Genomic DNA, 12863 nt, shown 5'->3' on the forward strand with positions numbered 1-12863 from the left:
AAAAAAAAAAAAAAAAAAAAATCAAAGCACATGATATTGTAGATGCACTAAGAAGTCTAGATGTATTCAAAGGTGCTGGACCTGACTCCACTTGTATTTTTGAAAAAGTTATGAGCAGAACTTGCATCTCCGCTATTTTGGTTCTACAATATGTCTTTGGAATCAGGTAGTTTCCCTGAAACATGGAAACGCTCGATTTTAGTGTCGATCTTTAAAATCGGCACAGAAACCTAAGAAATTAACGTGGGATATCTACCATCTCTTGCATGTCTAAGATTTTCGAGGCCATGATTAATAAAGCTTTATTCAATATGGTAAAAATAGAATAACTCATACTCAGCATGGTTTTTTTTTTCAAAGGATTCTCAGCATGTACAAACTTGCTCGAATTCATAAATCATTCTTTAACAGCCATGGATAATGGTAATTACGTGGAAGCTCTCTGTACAGATTTCAGTAATACTTTCGACCGCATGTTGCTTTTCAAGTTATAAAACATAGGATTTCATCACACTGTCTTAAATGGGTAGAATCGCATCTTTCTAATCGTCAATAAATTAGTTAGATACAAAGGAGAAAAATCTTTTTCAATTCAAGTTACATCGGGAGCTCCTTCAAGGGTTATTTTTTATTTTGTACGTTAACGACATTTCCTTCATTCTCAAAAAAGTGAAAACTCTCATATATGTTGATGACACGAAACTGTTCCTGAAATAGTAAATAAGATATTCATACTGTTCAAAATGAAATTAACGTGTTCTATATATAGTGCAATAGAAGCCTTCTCCAATTGTACGTGAAAAAAAAAATGTAATTCTATATCCTTTAGTAGAAAAGGTAATACGCCCAATATAACAATTTATTTAGGGCGAATCAACTAGTAGAAAAATGCGTGTGAATAAGAGATTTAGGAGTGGTTTTAGATTTCTAACTTACTTTCATAGATCATTACATAGGCTGACCATAAGCTAACCAGATCAAAACGGGACAAATAAAAAAACAAAAACGGGACAATTTTAAAAGACATAGACTATGCGATTGTTCTACTTTTCCCCGAATTTCAGTTCCCCGAATGTCCCGTTTCTCCGAAGCCATTTCCCCGAATGACCCTTTCCTTTGTAAAGCAATGCAGCTCAAAAAAGTGGAACAATAGTCTTTACCCTAGCAGGCGAAAAAAGCTAAGCAATAGCAAATTTGGATATGGACATACAAAAGTGATATTAACTTAAAAGATATAAGAGATAAAAGATCCGAAAACAATATCTAAAATTTAACCCTGGAATACTATTAGCATATCATATTTAGCTTTCATAAGATCTCACCAATATCAGCGAGATATTCCTTAGATCTTCCAACATCAAATTTAGCTATGGCTCAGAAGTTCCAGGATTAAAATTTTGATATTATCTTCAGATCTTTTATCTTTTATGACAATCAAATCAATATCTCGATTTAATGGTCAGAACTTTGCTTCTGCTCGTGTAGTGAGATAGTGTTAAGTTAGAAAGATCGATAAGCTGCCAAAGAAGGAGATGTTTGAACATTCTCGATTAAATACATATTGTTCACCACCTTGAAACGCGAAAGGTTATGACAATTATGAGTGTTAGAACTTTTCAGAGAACTGAGCTATTCGGGGAAACGGGGTTTCCAGGGAACTAGCATAATAAGAATTGGCGTTTGGAGAACGGCATTTGGGAAACCGCCATTCGAGGGAAAGTAGCAGAACCCAGATTATGCAGTCCAAAGCATGTATTCAATAAAAATCACTTAAGAACCTTTAAGCGCATTCTTTGATTTCCAAAAAGCAGCGTTTTTAAGAATTCCCTAGAAAAAATCGTTACACTTTTCAATTTTTCAAATTCAAACGTAAATTTTTCCAATATTTCATTACTTTACTGATAAAAGCTAAGTAATTCACTTTACTTTTTAAGCAGTTAATCCAATGAATTGCGTATCAGAAGTAAATACATAGTTGTTCTTTTTCATTTTAGGTATTATACGAATAATTATCTTATGAAGATCCGTATTTTGGAAATCCGCCAAAATGTGGCATAAATATGAGTAAAGAAACGCAAAAAGTTAAGCAGAATCATGTACGGATCAAGTTTAACTCTGTTTGAGAAACTAATAATTGCTTGGAAAATAGATGAGTAAGACAATAAACTCTGAAATAATTCTAACAACTTTTTGGCATGTTGTTATTTTAATTTTTTACTGGTGTTGAAAATTATGTGCCAGTTCTCCATTTCCTAAAATACGGGACAATTCATTTTCCATAAAACGACGGGACAGCCCGTCGAGGAGATGAAAACGGTACTGTACCGTTAAATACGGTACGTATAGTCAGCCTAATTATAATACAATTAAAGATTGGAACGCGAAAAAATTGGTCGACAATAAGTCATATATTTTAGTCAAAATTTATAATTCAATTTGTTTTCTTGTTGTAGCTGAATTCATATATTTAAAGAAGAAAAAGTTTGTTTATTATTTTGGTTTGCCAAATCCGAACTGCCGTGCCTTCAGGTTAACCCCTTCCATGAAATTTGGCACAGTGGTCTCATCGTCCTTATTCGCCGCCGAACGTCAGTTTGGATTAATCTGTTGCTCGTTTTCCATGGGTTTATTGGATTTTTAGAAATTTCATCTAATCATGGCCCAATACCGTTCGATAGGGCGGAAATCTGGGCTGTTGGGCTGTCTTTGAGTACTAAAACCACGTTGTTCGCATCGTACCACTCGATTGTCTTTTTCCCATAGTGGTAGCTCGCCAACTCTGGCCAGAACAGCACAAATCTATTATGTTACTTCATGAATAACAGCTTATTCAAGGCACTCCTAGACGTAGATTTCTTGATTGATGGTTCTTGTAGTGATGAAAATGACACATTTTATATCACACGTGCCTATGGCATGCCGGACGAGGTTTTGTTTTGAGAATTTTGATAGTTTGATAGCTTTGAAATTCCTTTGATAGGTATGAAATTTCTGTCCCGGAAGCTGTTTGAAATCTGCCTTTCATGCGAGAACGTTGGATTCTCTTGCAGCGCGAGAAACATTTTGATAAACTGCCTCTCTTACTTAGGCGACATTTTGAAAACTGAAAAGCAAAAAGGTAATACTCTTCATAGCAACCAATTTATATACACTAACCACGGTGTACTATATTAAGAAGGTGATATATTCCGAAAGCTGACAGCTACTTTGCGACGTCATTCCTATCCACCTCAACAAATTTGCGAAAATAAATGATCTAGTGGTCCGGAAGGTATATGGTACGATAGGAGTGACGTCACATGTACACTCCCGTGCATAAGTTTGGGTTCACCCCCTAAAAAAACATACAAAAGTGTTCAGTCCATATCTCTGTGATTACACGTCCAATTGAAACTCGCTTAATCGCATTCGAAAGGCAAAGAGTTATTCTTACTTCGTATGTATTTTTCCAAAAACATTTTTTGAATTTTGTATACTAAATTTTTACTTAAAGTTGTGACATTTTTCAAAAAACACACTGAAAAATCATACCCAATTTCTTCAGCATTGGATCGACCATAATTTCAAATCAAAGTATCATTAGAATCGTAATCTTATATTCTTTGAAGAGACCCCACCAAATTTTGGCGAAAAAATCTGGAAAGTATTCAAAATCATTGAAACAGCCAGTCAAGTCATCGTGCAAAAGTTTGGGTTCACCCCTCTGTATGATGCAAATCGTGCAAAAGTTTGGGTACACCTGAGCCGCACGCACATCATATCAAAATCTCTGCCATTTTTCAACCGTTTTAAAAAATGTAAAGCTTTTTTGAGCGCAAATAATGGCGCGTACATGATTGGTTTGAGATTTCACAGATTTAGGTAAGTTCAGATGAACCCAAACTTTTGCACGATACACCATACTGAGGGGTGAACCCAAACTTTTGCACGATGACTTGACTGACTGTTTCATTGATTTTGAATACTTGCCAGATTTTTCCGCCAAAATGTCGTGGGGTCTCTTCAAAGAATATAGGGGGAGATCCCCCAGTACCGGACACTTAAGCCACTAAATTCATAATTCGAAAAATATTGATTTTATGGGCTCGTGTTACCCATTTATGATAAATATTATCATTTTTATAGTGTACAAAAATAAATTTGAAAATATAAATATGAATTTTGACACTGCATTTTGATGATGAATTTTAGTACCAAATTGATCGATCTCGAAAGGTGGCACCCAATACCGGACACGATTTGGAAATGCCTCGAATTCTGTAAATTTGAACATCATTGAATGTGTACACTATAGGAATAGTTTATAATTACCAATTCAATGCATTTGCAACATTTACAAGAATAATTTGAGTTTTTCTTAGTTTGCAAGATGCCCATCAAAAACCTCTTTCATGAAAAATAGCACATTTTACGATGATGTTCTGAATGTTCATTCTTCTTAGTTTTATTGCATGTTTGATACCATGATCGACGGAACCCATGAAAAATGAAGGTATTCTGAGACACTGATGCAATTATTACAAAGATATCATATAACAAATCATGCTGTCCGAAACTGAGGGACAGTAGGTGCTTAACCAAAATTGTAATCTGTCCATATTTAGTTCAATTACGGTACAAAATACATTCACACTATCAAATAAGGATTATGTTCGATCATGCTTACAGCATAGCATAGCATAGCATAGCATAGACTGACTGTACATGTCAATGGTTGCTACTCCGTGATTGATCGGAACTGGTAAGAATTGCACTACGATCCAAATGAATAAGGGATGGGAGTTTCCGCTTACTCTCGAAGTGCAATTTTAGCAGATCTAATATTATTGATCAATAACGGCGCCGGCCAAGTCCTTACAGTCAGTTGGGATGGGGAAGGAATGTTAGGGTGTAATGATTGTTGCTTCTAGAGACCGAGAATACCTCTGCATCTCCACAATCACCACGGGAAGGGTGTTTATTAGTGAGGGAGGAAAAGATCTGGGAGTCACCTCTGGTCGGTGATGCGATCCATGGACAAGGGGGAAATATACGACTTGTATTTAAAGCTAGTTTTGTATTTTTGTCTCGAGAAGTTTTTGGAAAAATACGTCAACATCTATAATGTCGAACAATTCAAAAGACGTTTTTATTAATGACGAAAACTGAAAATTACATGTATATATTTTAACTTATATGAAACAGGAATAATGCCGACACTTGTAGTGACGAACCATACATAGTTTGTTTGAAAATATTACTGTGTTTGAGTATTACTGTGCATTTTGTCTCGATATGGTAGAAGTTTTAGAAAATACGTCAACATTCACAATGTCGAACAATTCAAAAGATTTTTTTTAATAAATAATTTTTAATAATGTCAAAAAGAGAAAAATATATGTATATTCAAATTGTATAAGAAAAAAGCATAATGCCGACACATATAGTGACGAACCATACAAAGTTTGTTTTAATATTACATAAAAGTTACGCTTTCAAGAAAATATGTGTTATCATAAGCATGAAACGAACTCACCAGTTGGTAATCCATTCTCGACTGAACACAAAACTGACACTGACAGCAAAACTTCTTGGCGTCCCGAAAATAAACCGTCTTGCTTGGGCCTTCCCAAATACGTACCCAGCAAGACGCTCCAAAACAGGTGAAAAAAAAAAATCTCCGGCGACGAAAACACGCGCGAATCCGTCAGCAAAATCAATCGGACGACGCAAAACCGAACTGTCCTGCTTGGGCTTCACGAAGCACTACCCAGCAAGACGCTCCAAAACAGGGGGAAAAAATTCTCCGGCAACGAAAACGCGCGAATCCGTCACCAAAATCAATCGGACGACGCAAAACCGAACTGTCTTGCTTGGTCTTCACAAAGCACTCTATGTTCGATCATGCTTACAGGATCCAAAGTATTTTTTCATATTCAAAATATTTACTAAAGAGGCTCAAAATTAAGTGGATACGTCAACTTTTTTAAGATTTTCAAACTTTTGTCCATTTAAAAAAAAAGCATGCATATTTTAAGGATGTGTTATTCTACGCAAACATTAGTCTACATAAAAGCTTTCTTTTCTACTAATACACCATCTTGATTGGACCATGATTTCTCAATGTTTCGACTTTGTCCGGTATTGGGTGCTGTCCGGCACTGGGGGATCTCCCCCTAAGATTACAATTCTAATGACACTTTGATTTAAAATTATGGTCGACCCAATGCTGAGGAAATTAGGTATGATTTTTCAATGTGTTTTTTGAAAAGTGTCACAATTTTGAATAAAAATTTAGTATACAAAATTCAAAAAATGTTTTTGGAAAAAAACATACGAAGTAAGAATAACTCTTTGCCTTTCGAATGCGGCTTAAAGAGTTTCAATTGGACGTGCAATCACAGAGATATGGACAGAACACTTTTGTATACAATCAAACTTGATATTTACTTCAGTAGAGAGCCTGCCTTGTTAATTTTTATGCCGTGAAGTACAACATGCTCTTGTGCCACAGCCTACTTGGTTGAAGAATCTGAGCCGATATTACCAAAGGATGATCACGTGGGTACTTTCGAAATACGTTTGTGCTAATAGAGTTAATACAGTTGAAACGGCATTTTTCGTAATAGCATACAACATTTTTTGCAATTTATCATTGCAATAGGCTGTTTCATCACGTCAATCTGTCATAAAACGGCCTACTTTTCTGCACTGAACTGTACAATGTGGTAATAGTCATTACGCAACTAACACTAGTGGTGTAATGATTCATTACGCAACGCATTCTCATTACACAACTGTTTTGAGTTGCTCAATGAATTACACAACAATTTTTGTTTCACCACTGGACTGCGAAGTGCGGTCTCTTAAGTGCGAAAGGGTTAATAAAAGTGCGGGATTGCATTGAACTCTGTTGGTGTCTTCAAAGCACTTATTCTTTGATTTGTGAAGAATAAGTCCTCCGAAGACACCTACCGGATTTGATGCAATTACGCACTTTTATTAGTGTTTCCGCACTAGTAAAAACTTCTGCGATAGTCTAGTGGTGAAAGAAACGCGCAATGCCTTCAATTGGTCTTCCACGAAATTGCAAACAATTTTGTACGCAACTCGTTGCGGAACTCGAGTTTTACAGCACTCGTCATAATTATTCAACTCGGATAGCCTCGTTGGATAAATGTACGACTCGTACTGCAAAAATCATCATTCTGCAACTTGTTGCGTAAACTACTAGTATGTAACTCGTTGCAAAACTAGATTTTTTCAGCACTCGTTGAATTTATCCAACTATGCGAGCCTCGTTGGATAAATGTACAACTCGTGTTGAAAAAATCATAATTTTGCAACTTGTTGTGTAAATAACTATTTCGCAACTCCGTTGCAAATCAAACAACTTTTCATCAAAAAAAAGAACAACATAACGGAATTCTTTTGCTAGCAGCTGCTGAAAAGTGCTACTCGGTTCTGAAAAGTAGCTCTTTTCAGTATTATTTTTGGAAGCTTGCCCGCATGCCATTGCATCTGGTTATAAATCAATTGTGCGATCCGAATCCGACATAGCCTGGCGATTCTGATCCAGCATTCGTAGAGAAGTCAGCAGTCAGCTAGAGTCATGGGCGTAGCCAGAGGAGGGCAGAGGAAGGCCGTAGACCAACCCCCCCCCCTTAGTTTCTCTTTTATTCCTGAGTAAACTCCAGTAATTGCTTGAAATTTATGAATAACTTCAAAAATTCTAAATTTCTAAAAAATTTCAAATTCCTTATTTTATATATTCTTGATGAAAATTAACTTTAGACCAAACAATGGTCTAAGAATATCGCTTAGAACTCCTCCAAGAACCTATAGCTTTTTCATAATTTACACCAAATTGAATGTTTTTGATCATTCTGAGAAATTTAACCAGAAACTGCGAAGAGAAGAATTTTTCGACGAATATCTCCAAATATCGCATTGTCTTAGTCAAGGATTTCCCGAGAAATTGATTAAAGCATTCTTCATGATTCTTATTTTAAATAGTTTGGATACAATCATACAAATTTCTCCAGAAATACCTTGTGAGCTTGAAGAAGTTTGCAGAGTACCTCCCATAATTTTAATTTGTGTAGGAATAGGATCCTAAAATGTTTAATGAAATCTTGTTTTTATTTAATAACAAGCAATTTTTTCCGCTCAAATATCGTTTATATCATATATAAACTTTAATTTAAAATTTTGGTCCATAAATGAACCTTGACACTTTTGATCATGTTTGACGTTCGCTCAATCGACAAAAACACCACAAGGCTTTTAGTTTCAACTCTCAGGTTTTAACACTGGGGTTGTTCCTATCTGACATTTCGGAAGGGACATGGAAAACAAAATACACCCAAAACTTGAGTTTAGGGCAAGGGGTGTGACAAAATCTAAAGAAAGCTAAAAAAATGTTTTTTGGACTTAAGTAAACGAAAAACTTTGGTGAATTACAGTCGAAAGCAAACCACAAAGAAAAACATTTAAATATTGAGTAGACATATGTTTTTGGCCTACTCTTAAGCGTTTGGCACTAAAATTGGGACAAGGCTTTAGGACCCTATTGCTGTTGTATATATTTCCGAGCATTCTGCACGATTCCCGCAAAAAGTTCTCTAGGCAGTGTTTCAAAGAGTTTTCTCAGATATTTTTAAAATCCTTCCTGCAAAATCCTCCTTTTCAAAGTTTTTCGATAATTGTTAGTGAGATTTTGGAATCTTTCAATAGTCGAGTACTTTAAGAATTGATTCGCCCAAGAATTAATCCTTTAGTTTCACTAAAAAAATCTAATGATTTTTCTAATGATTTCTCCAAAAATTCAAACACATATGCATTTTAAATTGTTTCATATTTTTTTCAGGACTTCATCTTGATATAGACAGGTCCTTGGAGAAGTTCCTGAAAAAATTTCTTGAGTATTCATAGGAGGAATGGCATAAGAAATCTGTGTATGAAACTCAGGGGGAATTCTTTTAAATTACCTTTTTGGGAAGTCTTAAAAAAAAGTTCCTGAAGAATTTATCCTGACTATTTTAGAGAAGTTTCTAAAGAAATCCGTGAATAAATTCTTATATGATAAATATATGTAGGAGTATTGGTGATCTTGGTGAAAGATTTTTTTTTACAGAATTTATGGAATTGTTTTGGCAGAGCCTCAGCGAAATACCATGAGTAATGCTTTAGAAAACATACATAAAAAATGTTAGAAGAAGTTCCAAAGAGTCTATGGAAAAAGCTTGAATCGATCCTTGGAATACATTCACAACATCCTTGAATAATTTGTGAAGGAATCTAAAGTGTAATTCCTGAATCAATTCATGAGGAATTATTTGAAGTTATCTTGTGGAAAACTTGATGTATTGTTGAACTCCCTAAGAAATATTAGGTGGAATTCAGAAAAAATATCATGGGAATAGTTTAAGGATAACTTATGACTTGATGCCTTCTATGTTTAAAATAATCAATTTGATAAATTAGCTGGAGGAGTTTCTAAAAAAAACTTATTGAAGACTACAAATTACCTAAAGGGAAAATCAACATCAAATCCTGGAAAAATCTCTACATGAATCCGTGGCCATTTTCTAGGAGAATTCCTGTCTGATTACTAGCAGGAATACTTGCGAGATGCCTGGAGAAATTTGGGATTCGTTTCTATATGATATATTTTTTTGAGAATTATTAGGTGAATTTTATGAAATCCTCATATCCCGTGGCTTGACTGCCATTCAATGGGGCTTTTACCAATCGAGTTCACAGGCATTTTCCATTCCGAATGTTTTTAAAGATTTAATGAACCCATAACTGAACAACCCACTACCTACATATATCAATGGTTGCTATTCCACGATTTACCGAACTTAGTGAAGATGCACAAAGAATCAACTAAAAGTTCGGCTGGGATTGGCCATAATCTTCTTCAAGGTGCATACCCGACCATGGGTACATAACAGAATTATATCACCATATGATATAAAGATATAAAGATTCTATCAATCATAGCTTGTTACAATTATGATGCAGGATGTTGTTAAAATAACTAAAATTATAACAAAAAGATACATGATTTATATAACAAAATGAGTTTTAAATCTATCAAAACCATAGCAAATCCAGTTATAATTTTTAATACAATGTACCAAAATTATAATACTGTGTAATATACGGAGTAGTTCAGTTACTTACAAGTTTTTGGTCGATAATATGAAAATTCTAATAAAACATGATATTTTGAACAATAGACAGAAAAAATGTATGTTTTGCTATAAATCAAGTGTTTTGAAATTGGGATTGTGAAGCAATAAGTGTAATATTATTCACTTGAAATTAGTCAATAGTTAAATAAAGACCATAATATACTGTTAACGCTTAGAAGGTTTTACAAATCCGAGAGATTTTTCTTTCATTCTCCCCAAATGAAAACAAAGTAACTCATTTCCATTGTCAGATAGTTAACATTTAACAAAAGGTTTCATGATATGATAATCAAAGATATAGATATATGTTATGTAAATGTTGGAACAATGAAGAATGATTATTAAAAACATACATTTAAATATATCTGGCTTTGTAAATGAAAAACCAAAAACTTAAAACCGAACAAGTCCAGAAAAAAAAACAGAAAAAGGTGAATTTTCAAATGTTATAACTTATTTATTATATTATTAATGCACTGCTAGGTATTTGATTTAATTATAAAATTGTTGAAAATAAACTGATAGAAACATGTTCAAAATATATATAACATATTATGTTATATTTATGTTCTATTTTTTCTGTGGATATCTGTGTCTAACAGAATTATATTACAATATGATATGTATATCATATATTGATCAAATTTTATTATATTTTTGTTATATGCCTCTAGTCGGGTAATTCAGTGCCTCTATTTATACAGGAACAATAATGGCGACGGCCACGCCCTTGCAGTCAGGTAGGATTGGGGGAAGCAAGCATAGTGTGTATTCTTTGCTTTTTTGAGACCGTGTTTACCTTTGCATCTCCAAATTAATTAACTCATTACGCGTGGTAAAGATGGACAAATTATGGGTGAAATTATGAAAAAAATCCACGTGCTCGGCTGGGATTTGAACCCAGGATTCTTGTATGCTAGACGAGCGCTTTACCAACTAAGCTACCGAGCCACTTGGTGACCCAATAACTGAGTTGGTTACAAGTTTAGAATTCAAATCCCTACCGACCACGCGGACCCCTTTCATAACCCATATCCATCCATCTCATGTTGACTACACACGCGGGAAGAGCGAGTGCGATTTATTTAGTGTTGAAACTGTTTGCCTATCGTATATTTTTCATAATTTCACCCATAATTTATCCATCTTTACCACGCGTAATGAGTTAATTAATTTAATAACCATGCGGATTCGATAACCGAACAGCTCAATATAAGCGTAAATTTATATTTGCATCTCCACTTTGTTAAGCGATTGGACCAAGATAAACAAGAAAAAAGAAATGAAAATGTGGTGAACAATATTCACAACAATTCAGAGCCACAAATAAGCATGCATGTTTAATTGTTGTTTAATAATGGTAATGACAGCTGAATAAAAATTTTGCCCGAATGTTAATGTTCAGCGTTATGCATTGGAATGAACAAAAGTTGAATCACCACTTATTAAACGTTTCCAAAGATACTCACTCAACTTGTCAAGATCGTTTTACTAATGTGCTGAACAAGATATGTTTCGTCCTATTTAAAATCCAATATTCCACCAAACGAATGTATATGTATAAAAGGATATTCACAAAACGAGCTAACGTTTCACTTGCTTCGCACTTCAGCTATTTCCACATATTTAACATAAATATGATTAAGAGCTTAATAAGTATTTTATAAAATCTTAGTTCAGCTTCGATTTATCAGCCTCCAAAAAAGGGCAAAATGACGATTAATAAACACATTGTTCAGCAATAAATAAGCCTTGCAAAATAAATCACATTTTTTCTAAATTTTCTAAAAATGGACAAAATATTCGAAATTCGTGTTGAGTTCCGAATGCATTTCAAAGTTAAAATTACTAATATTAAAAAAATATCAGATGCAAATAGCTATTCAGAAAATAAACATGGTCAGCCTCCAGAAGTATAGGATTATTTTGAAAAACAAAAAAAATATTTTACCTAAGTATTCCGAGTAGGAGCGAAGTACTGACAAACAAAACGTGATGTTGGCTAGATTGATATAAGAGATAAAAGATCTAAAGATAATATAAACATTTTCTTTGTGGAGCTTCCGAACCAAAGCAAAATTTGATGTTCGCAGATCTAAAGAATAGCTCGCAGCTATTGGTCAAATCTTACAAAATCTAAATATGACATGTTAATGTTGTTCTATTAGTTAATTTTAGATAGCATTTTCAGATCTTTTATCTTATATATCTATTAAATAAATTTCATTTTAGCTATCTATAGTGAATTTGCTATTGTTAAGCCTTTTTCACCTGTTCGGGATGTTGTTCCGTACAAGCTAAGAGGAAATTTCTTTGACAGAATTGGTTCAAGAAATTTCTATGGTGAGCTATATTTGAAATGACATTTCTTTTCAACTGAATTTCTGAAAAAAATCGCACTCATCAAGATATTCGATTACTTTTTTTTTTAATTCCTTAGAACCCCCTCAAATAAATTAAATATATTCATACAGATATTTGTTTCTTTAATGCATAAGTTTATGAAAAACACAAATTAAAAATCATAAGTTAATGAAGAATTAATTTATAAAATAAATAAATTTTAATTTAGGTTAATGAATTATTCAAATTGAAGTTTTGAGCCTAGTTTTGAACAAACTAAAACTTATTGATAATAAATCTTCGAGCTGTTCAGTAGAATACCTGTAACTAGATGAAAAA

This window comes from Aedes aegypti, chromosome 2 (genome assembly GCF_002204515.2).
Source record: "Aedes aegypti strain LVP_AGWG chromosome 2, AaegL5.0 Primary Assembly, whole genome shotgun sequence".
In the NCBI taxonomy this organism is placed as follows: Eukaryota; Metazoa; Arthropoda; class Insecta; order Diptera; family Culicidae; genus Aedes; species Aedes aegypti.